This window comes from Fukomys damarensis, unplaced genomic scaffold (genome assembly GCF_012274545.1).
Source record: "Fukomys damarensis isolate Sample0158 unplaced genomic scaffold, DMR_v1.0_HiC HiC_scaffold_5, whole genome shotgun sequence".
NCBI lineage: Eukaryota > Metazoa > Chordata > Mammalia > Rodentia > Bathyergidae > Fukomys > Fukomys damarensis.
The window spans coordinates 52929425-52956546 of NW_022900917.1; positions in this window are offsets into that span (position 1 = coordinate 52929425).

The window sequence follows — 27122 nt, forward strand, 5'->3', positions numbered from 1 at the left end:
TCTCAAAGGACATTCATGAAAATGGACAATATGCAGAATTGGAGAAAATATCTCATCCTCTCAGCATTGTTGCATTGGGGATTAAATTTCTAACACATGAGATCCGAGAAAGACATTTAACTATCACATTCTTACAAAGGAATATTGTTTAGTCATAAAAAGGAAAGAACTATTCATTCATACTAGAACAAAGATAAACCTTGAAAATACTATGCTAACTGAAAGAGGCAATTCATATAATGCCATACAGTGTATATTCATTTGATTTATGTAAAATGTGAAGAATAGGCAAATCCATAGGGAATGGAGAGTGTTGGATGCTTTGTGTCTTAGTTACTTTTCTTACTGCTGAGACAAAATACCCAACACTCAAAGTTGATGGAGGAAAAGTTTATTTAGCTCACAGTTTGTAGAGGTTTCAGTCTATAATCAGCTGGTTCCAAGGCAGGGTGGCACATGACGGAGGGGCATTGTAGAGGAGCCGTTCATGGCCCCCCACACTGTAGCAAAAGCAACAAGGGAACCTTAGCATCTTTCTGCCCCTTTTAACTTATCCAGACCACTGAGATTAGGGTGGAATCAAACCAATCAGTGTATTGGTTTAGCAATCACATGCCCTAAATGCCAGCAGCACACACTCTAGATTCAGCCAACTCTGAAAAAGCCTTATGACTACATGAGGCTTTGGGCGGACAGCTAGTCCTGACCTACAACACCCTGAGATGGGGTAAGGAATCAATGGAGAATGGTTGCTAATGAGTGTAGAGTTCCTTTTTGAGTGATGAAGATGCTGTGGACCTAGTGATGATGGTTAAACAACTCGGTAAGTATACTGAATACCACTGAATTTACATGCTAATATGCCTTCGTTTATAGGTCAGTGAATTATATCTCAAGTTCTTAACATTTTTAAAAACACTTCTTACATCCACAGAGTTCAGCTGCTACATGGATGGGGAAGAGTCCAACAAGCCCAAATACTCTTTTACCCTGTGACATTCCTCACTGGGCTCAGAAAGTGCCTTGGCTGAATGAGGGACAGAAATCAAAGCTAAAGCTCAGATGTTTAGAGTGCAACAGGATGGAGCTGTGCAGGATACAAAAGACTCAATTTTAAGACAGGATTAAAATTTGACTCTTACTTGAGCTGGGTATTTAGTTACCTAACTAAAACTGTGTTTTATGACTAGAAATTAGATTTTTGTTACATAAAGTGACAGAAAAGTTATATTTCTGCAGGAGGTTTCCTGTAAGGACCAGGAAAGAGCCACAGGGAGTATTTAGAAAATACATTGGGAGGCCAAAATGTAAGCTATTACTAAGCTCATTCTCTGAATTCTGTTTTTTAATTCATAAGTTACAAAGGGGTAATGGTAGGTATTGGGGATTGTGAAGAAATAGAATCCTTATAAGGTGGAGAGCAATGCAATATTTAATGAACTGAAATGCTCTGTGATCCAGTGGCTTCACCTGAGCATATATCACAGGACTTCTCTGTAAGGGACTGGCACCCCACAATTAGATATCCCTTGACAGTGTCATAGTAATTCATCTCTATGCTTGTCCAGTAAACTAATATGAAATGATACAGGTAGATAGAGAGATGGCCTTTTAAGGTATCTATAGAGAATTGATTACATGACTCTCCTCAAATACCAAAGAGAATGCTCATGTCCTTACATGAAATGGTGTTGTATTTGTACATAACCTATATGATTCTCCTGTGGTCTTTTAATTTTCTCTGGATCACATATAACATCCAATACAATGCATACAATTATGTAAATAGTTGTTACATTGTATTATTCAGGAATATAATGGGGGAAAAGCGTATGCATGTTCATTATACATGTAAGTTTTTTCTTCATTATTTTTGGTCCTTGGTTAGTGAAATGTATGAACAGAGAACCCTGGGATCTGGAAGTTGTGTGTGTGTGTGTGTGTGTGTGTGTGTGTGTGTGTGTGTGTGTGTATCCATGTGGACAGTTGAAAAGACTGTTAGGAGGCAAACACTGAAGGGGAGTGCTCTTCTTGGTGTGATTATAAAGGCCACCAGTGATGGTTGCACTTCTTACTGAGCTTGAAATCAAACTCAGAATCCTCAACACAGCCTCTTCCAGGCAGCCATTAAAAAATGAAAAGCACAGTAGTGTTAGATAAATAATCTTGCAATCACTGGCTTAACTAGCTTATTAGCGTTTAGCTAAAAAGATAGAACATGTACACTTTAAAATTCAAAGTAGAGTAATTATTTGTTCATTGGGATAATAGACACTAACTTTGCCTCTGGGAGAGGAAGACGCATACATCAGGCCAGAACAGGAGAAGACTTGGGTCGGAAAGGACAGCACAGCTCTTGGTGGATCTGTAGGAGACAGACAGTGGAGAGCAGGAACAGCCTACAGCACAATGACTGTGGCTGTGATTAATCTGTATTTAGAGATCAGCTAGGAAACTGTATGAAACGTGGAAATGGATGGAGGTTCTTTTTCCCTTCGCTATTGTCATTGAAGCTATGGTAGACACAGATACTCACTCCCAGATTTCCTCTCAAAGAAAGACTTGCTACAGCAACTCAGTCAGCGTCAGCTGTCCAAGGGCAGGCCTGACAGGAGTCGGAAGGTCCACTCATTCTTGCCCTTTGGTGGACCGTGCTCTTTGCTGGGTTAGCAACTACTGCTGGCTTCTTCCTTTAGCCCAATCTTGCCTTCTTTTTCTTCCTCCTGGCATTGCTGTTGAGCACTAATAAATATCTTGCTCCCCAAAATCTGCTTCAGCATCCGTATCTGAAGAACCGCTTTGCAAACTCCACTCTATCTATGTGATCATTTCATACAAAATGTACCTGAAATGCAGCAGAAAAATGACAAACTCTGATGCTGAAGCAGGAACTTAATACTTATTTCACTTCATTTTGACGCCTGTTACAAGTTTTGCATTCTGAGCAAATATGTGTAGTGTTATTCTTATCACAGAATTTTATGTTTCATTTTTGGCCAAATGTTTGGATTTATTTTAAAATTAAAAATTAATTACTGGTCATACATATTATGATTTCATTATGCTCTTTAACTAGAATAATAGATCATTACAGCTCATCTATCAAACCTTTCACCCATAGCTTCAGAAAGGAAAGGTAGGAGAGACATTGATTGAGAACTTAGCATGTAATAACAGTGTTCTTACATTATTCATAGATTATTTTTAAAATATGGTTCTGCTGCAGCTACCATGTGTGGGAAACAGCAGCAGCTCCATAGAATGAGATGTTCTAATGCCACAGCATAAAGAAACAGTTAAAACTCAGCTTTCATTCGGACACCCTGGCTACCTGTATAGCATTGGCTCGGGAGATGGCCGGGTTTGCAGCCAAAGGTTAAAGCTTCTAGGAAAATGTTACTGCCTGTAGGCACCATACCTTGCCACAAGAGGTCAGACTTTGATTCACTGTAATCAACTACAAAGTTTCCGAGGGGAGAAAAAGCTATTTCATATTTGACAAAATGAGTTTAATGTAATATATTTGTGGAGTAAAGATCTGTGAATCTTAAATATAAAGTACTTAATTTCCACCTTCTCCTCAAATTTGTTTACTCTTATTGAAACCAAATCAAGAATTCCAAGAGTACTGAAATTATTAGGGATGTGGAGATTTGGAAAGCACCTGCTGTTTTTGATGCTCTGCTTTCTCTGTGCACAATAGGAGTCATCATACAGAGCATTTCAGTGAATCTCTCTACAGGCAGCTGAGCCAGGGTGGTCATCCTCTATGTTTCAGGCCGGGTAACCAAGGTACAAGGAGTAAATGTCCCCCTTCAATAAATTGCAGATCTGGGCGCAAGTCAGTGGGGAAGCTGGCTTTGTACCTCCATATGTCTGACACCAAAGCTTGTGCCTTGTCTTTGTGAAAACTTCCAATTATTTTTTTCTTTTACTGTTGATGAAACAAAATTGGAGAGGCTAAACTAATTGTCCAAAAGAATAGCTCTCCTTGAAGACTAGGAATTAGATACCTTGGGCCTTGGCCTAGAGGACTTTGTTCTTCTCCTATATTGGCATATTTGATCATAGGTAGAAGTTGACAGCTAACCTTAGTGACAGAAGGTAAATTTTGTAGAGTAGATTTCAAACTCAGTTTTGTTTGCTGATGTATCAAATTAGTACAGGTTTCATAGAATGTCTAATTTTCAGGAAGTCAATAAGAAAACCAAATATTTGGAATGAATTAATTTAATTAGAGTAAAATTTTCATTTAGCTTTCTTTTTCCCTCAGAAATGTAACCATATTATTTTATCATCTTCTAATCTCTGTGAGGAGGATTAATAAAAGTTTAATAATTTCTTGTCTTCTTTCTTTGGTTGCTTCCAAAACATTCTTTGTCATTGATATTCTGTAATTGCACTACATTCTGATAGGTGTCGTGATGTTTCTCATCGATTTGTCTAGATGGTACTTCATAGTTCACTTCATGAATCTGAGTCACGTAGAACAACCCAATATAAATGTTCAAATATTATTTATCTTTCTTTCATTTTCTTTTATCATTCAAGATGCTTATTAGTTCTTCTTATTCTATCCTCTAAGTCTCCTAACATCTCATTTGTAGTTTTTATTTATTGCCTCATTCATGGTAGATTATTTTTTCATGTATTGTGCATTTTATAAATTGACAGGTGAAAATTAGACTTGGTTTTTCTGTGAGAATCTACTGCCTCAGTGTGCTGGGATTACATGCCAGCACCACCATGCCTGACCATCCCTTGTGTTCTTATTCTTGTGCGTACCCAATGTGGGCATGAAGGTTTAAGAGGAGCTCACAAAATAATCAATGACAAGTAGCAAAAAGTACACATAAAGATTCTTCTCTGTGTGGCTGATCCCACTTCTTACAGTAAAAACAGAGGCAATATTGGGAAAATTGGGCTAGGAAGGTAAAAAGATGTCAGATAGCTCTCACACAAACCAACAAGTTCTGTGTTCTTGGTTGACCCACTTTTTCCTCTGAGGTTCAACTTTCTCATCTTCAGCAAATTTAAATGCTCCCACCGGGCATATAGATTTTCCTCCATGAGTTCAGCTCCTTAATCTTTGCTCAGATTAAGGATTTTACTTCTGATAGATTCATGTCAAGTTGGTCACTCTGCTATTCCCAACATCTGTATCCACCAATCACTTCATGCTGGGAAAGCCATTGCTGTGGCAGATTAAATGCAGCTCATCAGCAATAAGTGTGAATCTGATTCAGAAATCAGAGCCAGAGATCAATTTGAAGATAGCCTTTTTTAGAAATATCTGAAGATATTTCCCTGGATCTTGGCCACAGGACAGCAGTATGCAGAAATTCAAGATGTACATCCTACCCCTTGAGTGTGAGCAGAACCAGTGATGGGAATGGATACCAGTGTCTGGACTTAATGACTAATCAACGGGCTTTGAGTTAATCTGGATAAACCTGATATAAGGAAAAGAGCTTTCAGAATAAGGTGGAACATCAAAGACATTTTCTCCTGCTCACCAAAATGAAGGAAGCAAATAGTCATAGTAGGATCATGCTTTGTAAATGACTACATATGGAGATTCTCAACCGCATGACCAAAGGAATTGGATTCTGCCAACACCCAGATGAACTTGGAGGAAGACCCCGAGCTCCAGATAATGAATAATATCTGACTGACATTTATTGCAGCCTTGAGAGTTGAGCAGAGGACATCGTGAAGGTGGAACTGACTCTTGAAACAAGGAGTGGTATGTATTTAAGCCACTCGATTTAAGACAATTTGTTATTCATGGCAGGGGACTAACCCAGCCTGTGGGATCCACCCTGTACCCTAATAATAACACAGGCTCTCAGCTCCTGCTCTGCATTGGTTTCTAATACCTGTTTATGGGGAAGCACTGGAGAAATACGGAACTACACACTGTAAAGAGTCCGATAGTCCCCTTTAACTCCATATTGGCAAAAAGTGTATAGCTGGTTGTAAAAAGTGTTGCTTTGGTGTTATTGTTAAATACGGAAAGTAATCTTATACAGGGAAATAAAACTAGTGTTTCCTGAATAGATCTAGTGAGTCCTCCATTTTACCTGTGCTAATTTCTTATTCTGAATAAAACTATCTGAGATAACATATATAGCTCTCCTTTATTCAGGTGAAGTCATTAAGCTTTAGGAAGTTTAAGGAACTTACCCAGTCATGCCCCTAAGAAAACTAGGATTCAAATGTTGAGATGCCCTGGAAAGAAGGTTTTTTGTTATTTGTTCTCTTATTAATGACGTGCTATAGCATAGCAGTTGAACAAAGAGTGTTAAGAAAGCTTGAATTCTGAGTTGAGTGTTCTTAGAGTTCAGCAAGTGGTGTTGAATAACCACCCAGAGAACATTAGAGCTCATCTGCCTTCCTTGGACACTTCCTGGCTGATGCCAGGCAGACATTTCTTTAGGGTACAATAGAATGATGTGCCAGCTTAGCGATATTTCCTATCAAAGTACTAATTACAAACATCTTTCTTGCTTGACAGATTTTACAGAAGCCAAAAGAGGTGGGCAGTTTTTTGAGAGAACATTCAAAGTGTATCAAGATACATTGATTCCGGTGGTGCAAGTTGTTCATCTTTTTATTCTCCCAATGTAAAATAAAAATATGGATTTCAACAGGAACACTCAGCACAATACAGTGTTACAAATCCAATCTTAAAACTGTCTTCAAGCCTCTCATTATAGTATTATACTTAATATCTCCTAACTGGCTGCTTCTGCCTGATGCGATAGGCAGTGTGTATAGGAATATATTAAGCTCATAAATCAAGGGAGAGGAAGACAAGATATACTCTGAGGGGCAAGTTCATGCACAAGGGTGCTGATACTCTTGGTATTTCTTTGTCATTTGTAGTTGAGCCTGCATATTATTAGGGAGCACAGGGCATGCACATTTTATCCCATATCAAGTACTCTACATCATTACAGCCATTTAAATGATAAACCAGTGAAATAACTGTTCATCTGGAAATGGCAGTGTTATATTATACTTGTGAAATTTGATCCTAATTATTTTCAAATGTGCAATCTTTATTCATTCTGCCTCTGCTATTATCCTTAAGAGCCTAAGGCAGTGTTTGTTCACCTTAATCATAAGAGAAAGCACAAGTAGTTCTGATGAAAAGAAATTAAGAAAGCAATTTTTGTGTCCTGTGGTTTCTTTTATTTGCCTTAGTATCTGTTTTCCCTCGAGCAAAGTTTAACTGAAAAATTCGATGACTTTTGTTGTGTTATTTTTCTGCTTCAGTCCTAGAAACCACACATTTCTAGAGTTTTGCTCTGCTTCTTCACCCCACGTCCAGTTCTGAAAATAGAACTCGCTGCCTAGCACAGGAGCACCTGAGGGTAAGTTTTAGGAGTGTGGCAAATCTTGTTTTGGCCTCTAAAATGTGTGCAAAACTCCTTTTTTATAAAACCACTTTATTTTCCTTAGACTTTGTTTCCAGTGGAGAAAGAGGGAAGGAGGAAATGTGGGAAGGAGGAAAGGAAAGAGTTCCTGTCAGGAGAAATAATACCATTTGCTATTATCAAGGGAACATTTGAATATGAATGAATTTCCCTGTGTTTTTTGAGAATAGATCTTGATAAAGAGGAGAGGTACAAGACACCGAAAACCTAGAAGAGAAAACGGAACTAAGAGATGAGATACAACACACAGAGTGGACTGGGGATCTTTCTAGTGGGAAATAATTGGAAGGATAGACACCTTTGAAGAAGAGTACTTTGAAAGTCTAAGTATTGTGGTGAATATTTGGAGAAAGAGTGTGCGTAATGAAGCAGTGAAGGGACCTTCTCTAGGCCAAGAGTCATATTTTATCTGATATGTAATAGAAAGGCACACAATCATAATAACTGAAAAGATTTATTTTTAAAGTGAACCTGGGAACAAAAGTTTAGTTGGAACATGGTTGTTCTCCGCATCCTCTAGATTGAATCATATCTCTCGTATCTATTTTTATAACATCAGCTCGGGACCAGAACCAAAGAGGAAATGGAGTAAGTATTTTTTGAGTCAGAAAGTTGAAAAGAAGAGAGATAGACTGAATGATGTCTGGTGAAAAGGAACAACCCCATACTGTAAAATGGACTGAATTTGGTGGAAGCCTAGAGAAAGGTTATGAAGTTTTGAGAAGTCACATATGATCGTGTATTTTGAGCCTTAGAATTGAAAATTATGAAAATCATGAGCCACTAAATAAATGAGTGAAATGTCTGTGTGAAAAGGTGAAGGTAAAACAAGTTTCTATCTTCCAAATAACAAAGATGTCAGCATAATAATATCAAATAAGGGATTTGTGGGGAGGAGATGTAAGGGGACCACGCATCCATCCATTCAGACCCCTGGATTGAGAGGGTATCTGCTGCCTTCAACATGTGATTTCAAGATCAGCATAAGCCTCTATCCAGCAACAGAAGAAAAAAGTAGCAGATCGTGTAGGCAGTCTCCTGGGCCTATCATTCTATAATCAGATATCTTACCTAGAATATAGCCATATATCTCATCTAAAGTAGTGCTGGCAGCCATTACTAGCTATAGCTGAGTGGCTTCTTGGAAATGTTTTGGTTCACAATTCATCCCTATCTATTACAGTGGCTAAGGTGGCTAGTAGGTTTCCTTACAAGAAATGCTAATGGGAGCTTTTCACTCTGTGGAGAAAGGACATTAGTGGGAACTCTAGACAATAAGAAGAAGTAAAGAACACTGTATGTAGGTAACTATAAGCTAGCTTTATTATAATTTTGATTTGTAACTACTCTTTTATTTCTATATGAGCTACAGAGGAATTATATAAAGAAATATACATCCATGTTAATGAACACACAATATATAAAGATGTTGTTTGTGATAATGATATAAAGAGGAAAGAAAGAAGAAGTAGAGAAACAGAGTGTTTGTACAGTATTAAAACTAGGATGTGTGTATATGGTTTATACCCTATTGAAGATGAAGTGTTGTAAGTTAAGATGCTAATTGTAATCCCTAAGGTAATCATAGAGAAAATGGTTTTAAAATACAAAGAGAATAAAAAGGGTGCATATAAAGGGTTAACAAAATATAATTGACAAATGGACAAAAATAAAAAGATCAACCTGTATAATTTTTTCTTTTTTTGGGGGGGGCATGAGGGATTGAACTCAGGACCTTGATCTTGCAAGGCAGGCACAGTGCCACTGAGCTAAATCCCCAGCCCAATCTGTATATTTTTCACAAAAAGTTATTTTAGACACAAAAGCAAAAATTTTTGAAAGAAAAGGATAAATGAAAATACCTCATGTAAATAATAAAAGTTGAGGTAGTTATGCTATTATCAGACAAAACAGACATTATATTTTGCTAAAAGTTACAATATATCAAGAAGACACAGCAGTTAGAAACATATAACACCTAACAAAGCCCAAAATATGATTCATGAATTAACAGAATTAAAGACAGACATAGGCAGTATTAACGATAATAATTAGACACTTCTATATCCCATTTTCAAAAATAGAAAAAAAACAAAAAATTAAGAAGGAATTGGGAGACTTAACAACATAGGCCAAATAGATCTGTCACATATAGAATAATCCACCAACAATATAAGAATACTTATTTTCCCAATATACATAAAAGGTGTAGCACATATTAGTCCATAAAATAAATATACATAAATTGGATAATATTGAAATAATGCAGCTACATTTCAAAATATAATAAAACATAACTAGAACCTATAACATAAGGAAAACTGCAATATATAAAAATATATTACTTTTAAATAACATTAGGAAACCAAGACCTGTCATGTAAAGGTACAAGATCCCAATGATGAATGTGACTGTACTGTATACTTAAAATATACCAATAAACTCAATAAGAAAACAATTACGAAAAAAAATCAGAAAGAAAATTATAATTTAATTACAGAAAAAGCAAAAAATACCAACATATACTCAAGAAGAAACTGAAAATTGGAGTAAATCTGTAATAAGAAATTTAATCTGTGATCAATGACCTCCTAATAAAGAAAATCCCAAGACCAGATGGCTTCACTGGTGAATGTTACTAAGTTTTTAAGGAAGAATTAACAGTGATTATCCTCAAAACTTGTTATAAGCTATGGGGCTGGGATTTAGCTCAGTGGTACTGCTGCCTGCCCAGCAAATGCAAGGTCCTGAGTTCGACCCCGGTACCACAACAAAAACAAAAAACAAAAACAAAAACAAAAAAACCCAAAAATATAAAAACTTGTTGTAAACTGTAAGAGGAGGAAATATATTTTAACTTATTTTCTAAGCCCAAAATTATTCTGATACAGAAATGAGGAAAAGGTACTAAAGAAAAACTGCAAACCAAAATCCTGTATGAATATAGGTATAAAAATCTTCAACAAAATAAGCTGAATTCAGCAGAATATTAAAAGAATATACACCATAACCAAGTTGAATTTATTTTAGTAAGAGTGACTTAATATATAAAATCAATAAAAATGACATTAATAGAATGAAGAAAATTTTTGTGTGATCATTTAATATGATGCACAAAAATTCAGTTCACAATATACAATACTTTTTCATCATAAAATCAATCAAATTACTTAGAATAAATGGGAACTTCTTCAACATGGTAAAGGCCATATGAAAAATGTAAAATTATACTTAATGGTGAAAAACTGAAAGCTTTCCTTCTAGAATGAGACAAGGATTCCACTTTCACCATTCTATTTCACGTGGTACTGGAAATTCAAACCAAACTAGTTATTCCAGAAAAGAAAAATATATTTAAATTATAAAAGAGTCAATCTTATAGTTAGCAAATGCTAAAGAACCAACACCAGAAAGAAAAAGCCAGAACAAATACACTTTCAGCAAAATTTCAGGATATTAAGTCAACATACAACTTATTTAGTTCTGCTTTTATACACAATGACTGGAAGAGAAAATTTTTAAAAATTGCATTTATAGTAATAAAGAAAAATATTTAAGAAATAATTTTAACCAAGGAGAAACAGGATGTTCACTGAAAACAACAAATCATTACTGAAAGACATTAAAGTAGATACAAATAAATGGAAAATTGCCCCATGTTTGTGAAAACTGATTCATGAACTAAAATAGTACATCAAGATTTTAAACAGTTACACAGACCACTGGAATAGAATAGAGGACCCAGAAACACATCCATGTAGCTATAACTATCTGATTCTCAAAAAATGCGCCAAAATTGTATATTGGAGAAAAGATAACGTTTTTAAAAAGTGATGCTGGCATTCAGCAGTTAGACAAGAGAAAGAAATTAAAATAATGAAGATAGGAAAGGAAGACATTAAACTGTCATTATTTGCCTATGATAAGATACTATACATTGAAGGTCCAAAAAATTCCACCAAAAGAATTCTAGGCCTAATTGACACTTTCAGCAGAGTAGCTGGATACAAGGTCAACACTCAAAAATCAATAGCATTGTTGTACACAAATAACAGACTCACTGAGAGAGAAATTAGGGAAACAACTCCTTTCATAATAGCATTCAAAAAATGAAGTATGTAGGAATCAATCTAAAGAAGGAAGCAAAACACCTCTACACTGAAAACTATAGCACTCTGAATAAGAGATCAAAGAGGATATAAGAAATGGAAAGATGTCCCCTGCTCCTGCATAGGAAGAATCAACAAAGTGAAAATGGCCATACTACCAAAGCTGCTATACAGATTCAATGCAATTCTGATTAAAATTACAACAGTGTATTTCAAAGAACTAGAAAAAATAATCCACAAATTCATTTGGAACCAAAAGAGACCTAGAATTGCAAAAGCCATCCTAGGCAACAGAGACTGGCAGCGGGAATAATAATTCACAAATGGAAACTATACTACAAAGCCACTGTGATAAAATCAGCATGAACAGAACTGAGGATCAGTGGAATAGATTGGAAGATACAGAAGCAACTCCAGATGTACTCAGCTACCTCATCTTTGACAAAGGAGTCAACATCCTCACTGGAGGCAAGATAGCCTCTTTAATAAATGGTGTTGGAAAAACTGGATTTCAACCTGCCTAAGATCAAAAGTAGATCCTTATCTTTCACCATGCACTAAACTAAAATCCAAGTGGATTAAAGATGTAAATATTAAAAAAGAGTCACTAAATCTGATGGAAGATATGTTAGAGAGAACTATCGAAGATATTGGCATAAGAAAAGACTTTATGAACAAATCCTCAGTAGCACAGGAACTAGCAGAAAGAATCAATAACTTGGATCTCATCTTATTCAAAAGCTTCTGCACTGCAAAAGAAACCATCAATAGAACTCAGACAACCTACAATGTGGGAAAAAACTTTTACCAACTGCTCCTCAGAAAAAGGACTATTATCTAGAATATACAAAGAACTCAAAAAAATCATCCCCCCAAATATAAAGACCCAATTTAAAAATGGACATCTGAAATGAACAGACATTTCTCAGATAAAGAAGTAAAAGCAGCAAGTAAATATAAGAAAAAAATGTTCTACATTACTGATCATTCAAGGGATGCAGATGAAAACAACACTAAGATTCCACCTCACACCACAAAGAATGGCTGCTGTCAAGAAATCAACCAATAACAAATGTTGGTGGGGTTGTGGGGAGAAAGGAACCCTTCTCCACTGTTGGTGGGAGTGCAGACTGGTGCAACCATTATGGAAATCAATATGGAGATACCTCAAAGAGCTGGGACTAAAGGTTCCATTTGACCCAGCCATCCCTCTGCTGGGTATCTTTCCAAAAGAATTAAAAGAATCATATCCCAGTGATATATGCACACCTATGTTTGTAGCAGCACAGTTTGTAATAGCTAAAACTTGGAAACAGCCCATTTGCCCATCAGTTGGAGACTGGATAAAGAAGACATGGTTTTCTATAAAATGGAATACTACTCAGCCATGAAGAATGAGAAATTAGAGTCATTTATAGGAAAATGGATGCATATTGAGAATATACTCAAGTGAAATAAATAAGTCACACATGTGTAATTACTGAATACTTTCTTTGGTGTGAAAAACTATAATGGTCCATAAGATCCTGTATAATTGACAATGTGAAATAGGAAGAAAAGAACTATAGGTATAGGAGAAGTGGAGGGTAGGGAAAAGAAATAAGGGAAAAGGAAAAATATGAGAAAATGAAAAAATGGAAATAAAGTATTTATAAATAGAGAGGGGAGGAGGGCTGGGGTAAGAGGATAAAATGAGAACCAAGACTTGTCATGTAAAGGCAGAAGTTCCAGGTGATGGATGTAACTATACTGTATACTTAAAATGTACCAATAAATTCAATGAGAAAAAAAATGATGCTTGGAAAAGTGGTTAAGCACATATTGAAGATTGAATGTAGACCTCTCTTACCATATATAAAAATCAACTCAAAATATATCAAAGCTCTCAATATAAGACCTGAAACTTTGAAACTACTAAAAAAATAGGAGAAACACTTGAAGATATAAATATAGGTAATGACTTCCTGAGTAGGATTCTAATAACTCAGAAAATAGTAGGAAAAATTGACAAGTGGAATTGCATCAAATTGAAAAGCTTATGCACAGCAAAGGAAACAATAGACAAAGTGAAGATACAGCCTACTGTATCAGCCTACTGAATAGAAAAAATGTGCTTGGGATGATGCAGATATTCTGTAAATAGATAAGAGTGATAGTTACATAATATAAATGTACATAATGTCTCTGATTGTACACTGAAATATGGACAAAATGATAAATCTAATCAAATTTTACTAAAAATACCTATAAAGACATACAAAATGCAAAGTTATTTTTTATTATTTAACAATCATAATTGGTTTGCTTGTAAAATTGATGTAAATTTTTCAACACTTATTTATCATGAAACTGTGATCAGTAGTTCAAGACTGACATAATTTTATGGATAACTTCAGACAGTACAAACCTGGAACACAATATTTCACCTCAATAAACATCCGTTTATTCATGTATAAATGCAGAATAATTATACTAACCATCTCCTCTGGTTTTTATGAAATTAGATAATGCATGATAATCACTCAGTATCATACCACACACAATAATCACTAGATCTTATTTGATGATGTTTGTACTTCTTTCCATGTTGCATTCTAAGTTGATATATTTCTTAAGTTAATTTTTACAAGATTTGAAAGCTCAAAAGTACCTTAGCCATTTGTTTTTGCTTGCACCCTGCCCTGAATTTTATTTTTCATTTTCATATCCCATACTGCACGTTTGTTTTTATGTAGAGTTGCTCTCTGGTATCTATGGGGGAATATTTTTAGAACCTCTACAGATTCCAAAATCAAATTATCTGGTTTTGCATGTTCTCAATTTCCTTGTATAAAATGGCGCAGCATTTACATACAACATACTCATACCCTCCAGAATATCTTAAATAATTTCTGAATTTTTTATAACAGTAATATTATTTAAATGCCATAATATATTGTCTAGAGAAAAAACATCTGCAGATGTTGATAAAGTCAGAGGTTAAAAAAATTATAATCCACAGTTGATTTAATTCACCTGTACAGAAACCCTGACTATGAAGGAAGGGCTGAGTGAATATGATACATATTTATTAAAAGCAGGGATTGTGTTTCTTTTGCTAAATCCTCAGACATCATGTCTTCATTACAGCAGCTCTCACCAGCGCTTACTGAGCAGTTTGTGGGCCTTATCACTACATCTGCACTCAAAAGTGCTAAGTACAATCTTTTCCTCTGTAGAAGCCCAAAATAAGCATGGGTGATTTAATCATAACCTCAATTTGGGACGATTGTTTCTACAACCTTGTGGTATTATGTAAACTGTAGCCTTAAAGAGCAATCATTTAGAGTGTGAGTCATCCATGAAAAATGTCTGATGGCATAGACACTCAAGTTCTCTTTGTTCCCATTAGTAAATAACAGAACATTAACCACCTGTGCTCTACCTCCCACCGCAGTAAGGAAGCATGTTACAGTCTTTGATGTGAATCCTGTAGAATCCTACAGACCACAGAGAAGTCAAACCAAGTAGCACCACTATGTGACTTGGAAATTTCCCTTTCATAATTCTGGAGCATGGCTCAAAAAATGTAGATTTTTTACTTTTGATTTTTATCTACCTCCGTATCATTCCAAACTTGGCCTTCATCAAAACAAAAACAAAACAAAAAACAATAAATATAACAACAACAGTAAATCATTTGTAGACCTTTTTGCCTGGAAAATGTTTCAAGGAATATAGGTGACACAGATGGGATATTACACTCGATAAAATGAATTTGCATGTATATATGAAATATACAAAAAAATTAAAAATTCATGAAATCAAATATAGCAAATCAAATTTGAAACTTGAATTAGTAATCTCTAAAACAAATCATTAAAACTCCTTTAATACTTGGATGGGAGAAAGGGGAGATTAAATGCTACTTTTCAACTTTTAAAATACTCAGGAAACAGAAGGAGAAAATTTTGTTCAGTGTTTAAACAGGCATTTATTGTTTAAATATAAATGATAAAGTTGTTCAGCAGTTTCCCAATAGCATGTTTGAGCACAAAGTACTGATTCCTAAAAGTACACACACTGTACAAACACTGGTGGGGACTAGTGTTACTCGGCTCTGTCAGTACTGTCCACAGATCTTGTACAGCTCCTTCCTATCAGTGGATTGCTCAGCCAGTCACAAGTAAACTCATGAAAGCTGTGTATACCACTGGATAAAGAAGCTTGTCTGTCACGTGCATCAACCAACATGCCTGAACTGCATTATTCCACAGCTCTCTTCAAGTTGTGTTAAAGATTGGACTTAGGAACTAGGGAGATCTTTTTCAAAAGAATGGGGGAAGAAGAGGTGGAGGGAGGAGGAAAAGGGGGGAAAGAGGATGGGAAAAATGATGTAAATAGAACTTCTGCAAGTGGAATGCAACTAACAGTCGGAAGGAGCAGGGGGAGAGGAAAAGTAGGGGATGATAAACAAAAAAGACAGGAAAAGAATTAAAATGCAGTATATGCATATACCAACTCCCAACCAAAATGATTGTAATTATTTTCAGTGTAAATACACACTAATAAAAGAATATTGGACTTATATAGGGTGTAAGACTCCACATATATTTGAGCTTGAAACATTATATATCTTCTTTATTCTGCTGATGACTAAGAGCAATATAAAAAGAAAAGTAACACCATTTTCTTTCCTCAATTTTTCACTTATTCCCATAAATTTCTAGTGTTTACTCATAATTGACTTTCCTCTAAAATACTGCTGGCTGGGGAGAAGCCACCCTGCCCTGCCACTGTTCCATTCCTAGAGAAAGAAGAGGACTTGGCCCTGCACACATAATTTTCATGGCCAAAACACCAGTGTCTCATCCAAACCATCACTTTATCCAAGTCTCACACACCAAGCCAGTAATTTTCTTTCCCTAAGTTATCCCAGGATGGGTAGCAGGCAATCTGAGTGTATGAGTGACCACATGTATACTTCAGAGCCCTCCAAAATTACTTAGACTCCTCAATCCTAAGCAGCATGCTCTGCCCTTCCTTGACATTCCTGTAGAAAGCCCAGTGAAGGCTCTGGCCTAGACTTTCCTTTTTTTCTGCTTCTGTCTTGATCAAAGATTGTTCTTCCCCTGCCACCCCTAATGGTGCAGTATGTTCCCTTCTTTGGGAAGTGTAAGAAATAAATTCTTATTTCATTGGTATTGACCACCCCATGGCATCACCAAGTCCCCTCTATAAATTAAAATCTTATAAATACAAATGAGATAAGAATCAGAAGAGTTGTACATACAAACGCATTACTCTTCTAGACAAGCCATGCTTTAAAATGAATTACAAAAGGACAAATGTATGCACAAATTTGTTAAGGAAAAAAATTGCAACTGATAGCATTGCTTTGCTTTCCTCTTCATCATCTGAAAGAACTTCATTAGTCAACAATTGTATTTCAAGAATCTTTCCCTACAACTTGTCTGAAATTTCAGATAAAATGTCTTTCAAAATGAAAATCTACTGCTACTTATGAAATTCTTATCCTGGCTACCTGTTTGGGATGATTCTTCGTTGAGTGGCCTCAGCACACTTTTCAATTAGAATGCAGCATAGACCTGACTGCCCTCCTCTCTCCTTTAATGTTAGAATAGGGTTTAATAGAGGCTGAGTTTTTAAATCACTCACAGCTTCCTTCAGCTTTTTGTGTAGGACATAGCAGGCCCTCTTGTGGCAGCCACAATTTGTTGTAATTTAGTATGGAAAATATCCTTCACCAAACATCGTATTATCTACATCAGTTTCTCTTAATCTTCAATGGAAACTGAGTCTTCTATGGATATTTCTAGAAATATTGATCCTAGTCTGTGTTCCAAGGTAAGATGTTTGGTTTTAGTTGGTTAAAGTTCAAATACTGTAATTTTTAAAAACCCTTTCTCAGATGTTTCTAAAGTTCACCTACAGTTGAAAACAACATGATTATGGTATCAATCCCTGGTCCTGAGACTCTCCAGGAACACCATGAAATTGGTAACTCTGTCTATTTAGCAAAATGGATTTCAGAAGAATACATACATCTATTAGTAGAATATTTTCTAAAAGGAAAAAAAAACACTCAAGATCCTAATGGTATAATTGACCCTGTGAAATATGAAGAAAAGGGCTAAAGGTGTAGGGGAAGTGGGAAGGGTAGGGGAAAGGAAATAAGGTAAAAGAAAAAATATGAGAAAATGAAAAAATGAAAATAAAGTATTTGTAAATAGGGAAGGGAGGAGGGGGTGAAGGGAGAACAGGGGTAAGGAGAAAAAATGAAACCAAGACCTGTCATGTAAAGGTACAAGTTCCCAATGATGAATGTTACTGTACTGTATACCTAAAATGTGCCAATAAACTCAATGAGAAAAAAAAGAATAATTTTATCTCTTCTGCAGACACTATCAAAGTCATCTCATTAGAAGGCTCTGTCCCAGTAAACTCTGCCAGCATTATCAGAAATTCCATCATAACTCCCAGGCTGCACCCATGTTAGGAATTTTACTTTAGCTGGGTATGGTGCTGCACGCCTGTAATCCCAGCACTCAGGAGGCTGAGGCAGGAGGAGTACTGTGAGTTCCAGACCAGCCTGGGCTACATAGTGAGTTCCAGGTCAGTCTCAACTACATAGTGAGACCCTATCTCAAAAAGACCAAGCAAACAAAGAAACAAAAAACAACCAAACAAACAAATACTATGCCTTTTTTATATATAAATTCTTGGATAAGACTTCTCTAGTTACAAATGTAAATAAACATTATTCCTCATAGCTCCTAATCAGAAAATGGGTCAGGCAGATTTTATTGGCTAAAATAGAAAAAGTTTTCTGCACTTTAGAGTTCTAAATTAATCATCGCTATTGCATAGTATGAAGTTTCATTCAAATGCATTGGTGCAAACTCTTCATCATTAAAATGAGTTACCTTAAACTTCTTCTACTATTAGAAACACTTCACTCAGAGAGCCTTCCCTCCCTATCAGCAGTCACACTTCTCCTTATACTCATTTATCTCCGGAAGGCCTTGGGTGTTGTGCTGTTTACTGAAAAACTTCACATTTAAGATTAACAGGGGATCTGGTGGGTGCGCGTCCTCCCAGACTGCATGACACCAGACCCAGTAAGGAAGGTACAACCCCATGACCTCCCCCCCCATTCTCAAACCTCCTGATTGGGCCAGTCCTTGGACCAACTCTGCAGAGGCATAGGCTCTCATGAAGGGTAGTTTTCTGAGCTCCCAACTTTGAACATCTTTAAAGAAAGGGCAGGGGAAACCTGTAATAGAACTGAGTGGAGTTCAACCATGACAGTTGGGAAACTCAAATTAGGCCTTGTGGACTGAGTTCAGTCTCAGTCGTGGGGAACTGTCATTGGCTAGCTGAGACCAGGGTATTCGGTTCTGCATATGGCTGTACATGTGGTATAATATGAGAACAGAGACATAGTCTGAAAGAGGCCCTTCAAATTCTTTTTTTTTTCTCTTTTTTCCTTTCCTCATTCCACCCTAAAATTTCTTTCTTTTTTCTGTCCTCTCTCTCCAACTCAGTCTCTTGCTCCACCATATTATCCCTCATTTCCCTTTTTATTCCAGCTCCTGCCCTAACTCAGAGTTCTTCTTTTATTATTTTTTCTTTTGCGGGGGTTCTCTTTGTGTTATTTTCTCCAGTCATTTTACCTCACTCATGGCTCTGTACCTTCAAGGGAAGGCAAGGGCCTGTTATTGTTAAGGGGATATATTATTGTCCTTTTTCCAGCACACTATCTATCCCCCTGAAGTTAATAGCATTGTAAAGATAGTAAGATAATTCTACATCCTCTGGATTCAATTCAAAACTGCTCCAATTCTTTCACTTATCTACTCCTCTCATCCTAACTCAGTCTAACCCCCCCATCCTAAATGGTAAAGATGGTATATTGAAAAGCATATTCACTGAAAACATATTATGGGCTGCTTCTTGATATTAATTTAATTCACATGGGTTAAAGGTGATACATTAATGACCACCACAAGTGGACAGTTTGCAAGCTGTACCTGATCCTATTGGGCTGCTGAATGTATCATTTGGGATAAAGGGTTGTGATGAATTTAAAGAGTTATTTTCTCTGATATTATTAAAATGAGGATGTCTATGAGTTATTAGAAACTCAAAAGCTAAAATGCAACTATATCAGGAAGATTTAAGTAATACCCAGAAATTAAAAAAGGACAACCCAACCCAACAACAAAAATAAAAATGAGAAAACACTTAAGCAAGACAGAAAGACAGATTTCCAGTTCACCAAAGGCAAACAGTAGGACAAATGAGGATGAAAAGTCTGATAGTGAACCAACAGGACACCCTGGACCCATAGCACAGGAGGTAACAAAACAGATCAATCAGGCTCTAGAAAAATTCAAATCAGAAATAATTTCCTAGTTAACCAGAGAGATGATGATCAAAATGGAAGCCATGATTTGAGACTCTAGAATAGCGACTGACAGAAAAATAGATGAGTTCAAGACCATGATAGAAGCCATGAAGACTCAGCATAAGAAAGAAATGGAAACAATGAATGCCCAACAAAGGAAAGAAATGGAATCCATAAAACAGATTCAGATATCCAGGAGACTAAAACTCTATTGAAAGTGTACACAACAGAATAAAAGATTGCGAAGATAGAATTTCAGATATAGAAGATAGGATCACAGTCAGTGACCATGAAAAAAGTGGTCTCTCAAAAACAGTAAAGGATCATGAGAAATCAATCCAACAACTTCTAGACAATGAAAAGAAAAATAACATAAGACTGATAGGAATTCATGAAAAAGCAGGAGAAACTGCAAATGACCTAAAAAAGCTCTTCACAGAATTAATGACAGAAAACTCCCCAAACAGAAGGGAGGAATTAGACATACAGATGAGTGAGGCATATAGAACTCCAACTAGCCACGATAAAAAAAATCTACATCTAGACATATAATAATCAAGATCCCATAAATCCAACAGAGAAACAAAATACTACAAGCAGTAAGAGAAAAGAAACAAATCACATGCAAAGGAAAGCCCATTAGAATCACAGCAGACTTTTCAACACAAACCCTTAGCTCAAGGAGAGCCTGGAGTGAGGTATTCCAAGTCCTAAAAGAAAAGAACCTCCAACCTAGATTGATGTATCCTGCAAAACTCTCTTTCAAAATAGATGGGGAAATAAGGTACTTCCACAACAAAGAACACCTGAGAAATTTCATGAACATCAAACCAGCACTGCAAGGAATTCTAAACAATATCCTAGAAAAGGACAATGAAGTTCATAATAACATGAGGCCCAACAGACCAAATCAAATAGGCAAGGCAAGAAACTAAAAGGAGATGGGAGAAAAAGTAAAAAGAGTCAACAAATGGACAACAACATGACAAGAATAAGTCAAAATATATCAGTTGTAACCATCAATGTTAATGGCCTCAATTCACCAATCAAGAGAAACAGATTGGCAGAATGGATTAAGAAGCAAAATCCAACAATATGTTGTATACAAGAAACACACCTAGTGCAAAAGGAAGCCCATAGACTGAAAGTGAAAAGATAGAAAACAATTCTCCATGTGACAGGAGCCCAGAAAAAAGCAGGGGTAGCAATCTTATTCTCAGATAAAGTAAATTTCAAACCAAAACTCATTAAGAGAGACAAAGAAGGACACTACATCCTTGTAAAGGGAACAATTCAAGAGGAAGAGCTGACAATCATAAACATATATGCACCAAATATAAATGCCCCCAACTATATAAAACAAATATTAAGTAACATGAAAAACCAAATAAGCACTAATACAATTGTAGTGGGGGATTTAAATACCCCACTATCACAAATTGACAGATCTACTAGGCAGAAAATCAACAATGAAATAATAGAACTGAACCAAGCTTTGGAACACATGGACTTAATAGATGTTTATAGAGTATTCCACCCCCAAAAACCAGAATATACATTCTTTTCGGCTGCACATGGATCATTCTCCAAAATAGACCACATACTGGCTCACAAAACAGGTCTAAATAAATGCAAAAAAATTGAAGTCATCCCCTGTTTATTATCAGATCATAGTGCAATCAAACTAGACATCAATAGCACAAGAAACTATAGAAACTTCACAAGCACATGGAAACTGAACAACACTCTCCTAAACAATCAATGGATTACAGAGGAAATTAAAGAAGAAATTAGACAGTTTTTACAAATAAATGAGAATGCCAATACAACATACAGGAATCTTTGGGACACAATCAAAGCAGTTCTACGGGGAAAGTTCATAACATTGAATGCCCTCACTAGGAAAACAGAGTGGGCTCAAATAAACAACTTAATGATGAAACTTAGACTCCTAGAAAATCAAGAGCAAGAGCAACCCAAAGCTTGAACAAGACAGGAAATTATAAAGATCCAAGCAGAAATCAATGCAATTGAAACTAAAAATGATACAAAAAATAAATGAAACAAAGAGCTGGTTTTTTGAAAGAATAAATAAAATCGACAAACCCTTAGCTAATCTTATCAAAAAAAGGAAAGAAAAGGCTCAGAACCATGCAATCAGGAATGAAAAAGGTGAAGTCACAACAGATCTAAAAGAAATCCAGAGGATAATGAATACCTTCTTTGAGAACCTGTACTCTAATAAAATGGAAAACACAGAAGAAATGGACAGATTTCTAGATACTTATGAATTACCAAAGTTGAACGAAGAAGATAAAAACATTTTAAACACCCCAATCACAATCAGTGAAATTGAAAATGTAATTAAAAACTTACCAACAAAGAAAAGCCCAGGCCCTGATGGATTCACTGCTGAATTTTACAAGACATTTAGAGAAGAACTACTACCATTACTCTTCAAACTTTTCAATGAAATTGAAAGAGAAGCTATACTTCCAAATTCATTCCTGGAAGCAAGTATCACTCTGATTCCCAAACCAGAGAAAGATACAACCAAAAAGGAGAACTACAGACCAATCTCCTTAATGAATATAGATGCAAAAATCCTTAATAAGATACTAGCAAACAGAATACAGAGGATTATTAAGAAGATCATCCATCATGACCAAGTCGGATTTATTCCAGAGATGCAAGGGTGGTTCAACATACGAAAGTCAGTGAATGTAATACATTATATTAACAAAGTCAAGGACAAAAACCATATGATCCTCTCAATAGATGCAGAAAAAGCATTTGATAAAATTCAACACCCATTCATGATAAAAACCCTGCAAAAAATTGGAATAGATGGTCTATACCTCAATTTAATAAAGGCTATTTATGAAAAACCATCAGCCAACATCATATTGAATGGCCAAAAACTGAAAACCTTCATGTTAAAATCAGGAACAAGACAAGGATGCCCACTATCGCCACTTCTCTTCAATATAGTTCTGGAAACATTAGCCACAGCAATTAGACAAGAGAAAGAAATTAAAGCAATAAAGATAGGAAAGGAAGAAGTTAAACTATCATTATTTGCTGATGATATGATACTCTACATTGAAGATCCAAAAAACTCCACCAAAAAACTTCTAGACTTAATTGACAGATTCAGTAAAGTATCTGGATACAAGGTGAATACCCAAAAATCAATAGCCTTTCTATACACAAATAACAGACAGACAGAAAGAGAAATAAGGGAAAAAATTCCTTTTACAATAGCATCCAAAAAAATGAAGTATCTAGGAATCAATCTAACAAAAGAAACAAAAGATCTCTACACTGAAAACTACAGCACTCTGAAAAAAGAAATCGAAGAGGATATAAAAAAATGGAAAGATATCCCCTGCTCCTGGGTAGGAAGAATCAACATAGTGAAAATGGCCATACTACCGAAACTGCTATATACATTCAATGCAATGCCAATTGAAATTCCAACACTATATTTCACAGAACTAGAAAAAAGAATCCAAAAATTCATTTGGAACTGTAAGAGACCTAGAATAGCAAAAGCCATTTTAGGCAACAGACACATGGCACCAGGTATAACAATTCCCAATTTGAAACTATACTACCAAGCCACTGTGATAAAAACAGTATGGTACTGGCAAAGAAATAGGCCTGAGGATCAGTGGAACAGACTGGAAGACACAAAAACAAAACCAGATGTACTCAGCTACCTCATCTTTGACAAAGGAGCTGACCATCCTCAGTGGAGGAAAGATAGCCTCTTTAATAAATGGTGTTGGAAAAACTGGGTGTCAACCTGCCATAGATTAAAATTAGACCCTTATCTTTCACCATGCACTAAATTAAAATCCAAATGGATTAAAGATCTAAATATTAAACAGAAACATTAAACTTGCTGGAAGGTAAGTTAGGCAGAACTCTAGAAGACATTGGTATAGGAAAAGACTTTATGAACAAATCCTCAGTAGCACAGGAAATAGCAGATCGAATTAACAACTGGGATCTCATCTTACGGAAAATTTTCTGTACTTCAAAATAAACCATCAGCAGAACTAAGAGACAATCTACAATGTGGGAAAAAATTTTTACCAGCTGTTCCTCAGACAAAGGACTATTATCAAGGATACATAAAGAACTCAAAACAATCAGCCCCCCCAAATATAAAGACCCGATTCAAAAATGGGCATCCGAAATGAACAGACATTTCTCAGACAAAGAAGTAAAAGCAGCAAGTAAATATATGAGAAAATGTTCCACATCACTGATCATTCAAGAGATGCAAATGAAAACAACACTGAGATTCCACCTCACCCCACAAAGAATGGCTGCTATCAAGAAATCACACAATAACAAATGTTGGCAGGGTTGTGGGAAGAAAGGAATCCTTCTCCATTTTTGGTGGGAGTGCAGACTGATGCAATCACTGTGGAAATCAATACGCAGATACCTCAATAGAGCTTGGACTGGAGGTTCCATTTGACCCAGCCATCCCTCTGCTGGGTATCTTTCCAAAAGAACTAAAAGAATCATATCACATAGAAGTATGCACACCCATGTTTATAGTGGCACAGTTTGTAATAGCTAAATCTTGGAAACAGCCCATTTGCCCATCCATTGGAAACTGGATAAAGAAGATGTGGTTTTTCTATAAAATGGAATATTACTCAGCCATAAAGAATGAGAAAATAGATACATTCATAGGAAAATGGATACATATTGAAGATATACTCCTAAGTGAAATAAATAAGTCACACATGTGTAAATACCGAATAGTTTCCCTGGTGTGAATAATCTGCAATAAAACATAAGATCCTAATAAGTTTACTGTCACTTAGAAATGAGAAGAAAGGAGCTAAAGGTGTAGGGAAGGTGGGATGGGTAGGGGAAGGGTAATAAGTGAAAAGAAAAAAAATGTGAGATAATTAAAAGATGAAAATAAAGTGTTTGTTGATGGGGAGGGAAGGAGGGGGTGAAGGGAGGGCAGGGGTAAGGGGAAAAAATGAGAATCAAGACTTGTCATGTAGAGGTACAAGATCCTAACAATGAATGTAACTGTACTGTATCCTTAAAATGTACCAATAAACTCAATTAAAGCTGAAAAAAATAAAAAAGACTAACAGGGACAGAAGTACTACAAGAAAACTCTCTATTTAGAGGTGTGACTATGAGTTGAACTATTTACCTCAACTTATACACAAACACCCAAATGCACACACACACACTCAGAAGCACATACAGCCGCACTTTATACATCTTTTAATAAGTGCCTATTTTACAATCAAATAAATTGACAATAGTTGATAAAATAAATAGCTCTTCTCTCTTTTGTTCATTTGAAGTGGGTCACTCAATGTACTTAATAGATTGAAGGAAGACCAAAGACTAGAAAATGACCTATTTTATAGTTCAAGATGTTCTTATAAATTTTATCTTAGTAGCATATTTTTAAATGATGCGATTACTTAGTTGAGACAATTCCAAGTGATTGACAGTGATATTTTGTCAAAAAAACCATTATTACTCCTTGCAAGCGCAAGGACCCGAGTTCAATCCCTGGTGCAAAAAAAACAAAACAAAACAACAACAACAACAAAAATACATGATTACTAACACCAAGTGCAAAGCATTTTTGTGTAATAGTATGTAAAGATCAACTTATCATTTTTGAGCAGTCAAATTAAGAAAAATTTCTACTTGATTATTAGGAATGCCTCATTATTTCTCAGTTTTGAGAATTTTTTCAGGTCTATTTCCTTCAGGAAAAATATCAGGTCAGGAATTTCAACAAGTTAATCAATTACTACTAAACATTAACTTTGGGATGCATAATTTACTGTGAAATCTTTACAATCATTTAGCAGCTATTTGGAAAGGCTTTTGATAAAGCTTGAATCTGTTCTTCATAAGAGATTCGATTAATTGCCCAGCAGTTTCCTCAGAGAGGAATATAGGGTCTTCTTCATGACTCCTGGGAAGTTGGGTAAAACTGCAGCTAATTTTTCCTCAGAGAGGTCTGATGGACATGACCACCAGTAGATGTGGAATGAAAGGTCAGAGACAAGAAATGAAATGTTCCTTCGGAAATAGCCTCTGTTTCAAAATTTTAGAAGACATCATATAATTTCTAGAGTTTTGACATTTAGTTTTTATTTACCAAGAAAATAACAATAACATCGTTTCTCCTCCAGGGAAGATCCTATGTATTTCCAATCATTGGTCAGGGGTGTGGGTTAGGGAGAAGAATAGCTCCTTAAGATACTCCCATGAGAAGTATGATAAGAACCCCAGTCTGGGCACCATATTGTGCATATGAAAAATGAACATTTTAGAATAAGATGAAAAATTACCCATGAGGCCCACAGATATTGGTTTTGCTGAAACATCTCTTGTATGCATGGCTAGAGAGGCAGGCATGAAGTTATTGTGAAAATGAATTTCTTATAAGTCAGTTCTACACAGGGTAGAGGAGTAGGAAGGATACTTGGGTACAAAGGCCGCTGCAGCCCCTGGCTAGAAGTCCTCAGTATTAACACCTTGTCACACACACCCCACTTGATGACCTTGCTGGGCTTCTGGTCAGTAAGCCTTCCTCCCTCAACATTCTCCCAACATCCACTACGATCCTCAGTTGTGTCCTTTCCACCACGCAAGGGCATCAATTTCATGAAACTTCCGAGAAAGCAAGTTACTTGTCTCATCTAGCCTCTAGAAAACAATAAGGCAGCAGAGAAGCCAAAGGCATATATTTTTGCAGTATAAAAATGCGTCCTTCCCTTTATCTGTGTTACTTTTTTGAATGCTATCCTACCTGGTCCCCAACTTTAGTGTCTGAGACTGGAAAACCTAGATAAAGACCTGAAGTGAAGGCTCACATCTGACGCTTTTCTTGGCAGGAAAATACCAAGCAAGCAGAGCTTCAAACAAACTTAAAGGAAGAAACAAGTGTAAGTGTGTTTCCAAGATCATTATGGCGTCTCACAGCTATCTTCAGAGAGGTTGAGGTTACTGTACACTCAATTAGTACACGGTGGGGGCAGCAGGGGTAAAAACTTATCTGAGGGCTTTTGCCTGCTTCTGGTTGCATCTACTTCCCCTCATCTCCTGAGTCCCTGAAAGTCACCAAAAAACCTGGGTCCTAACGCTGCAGCA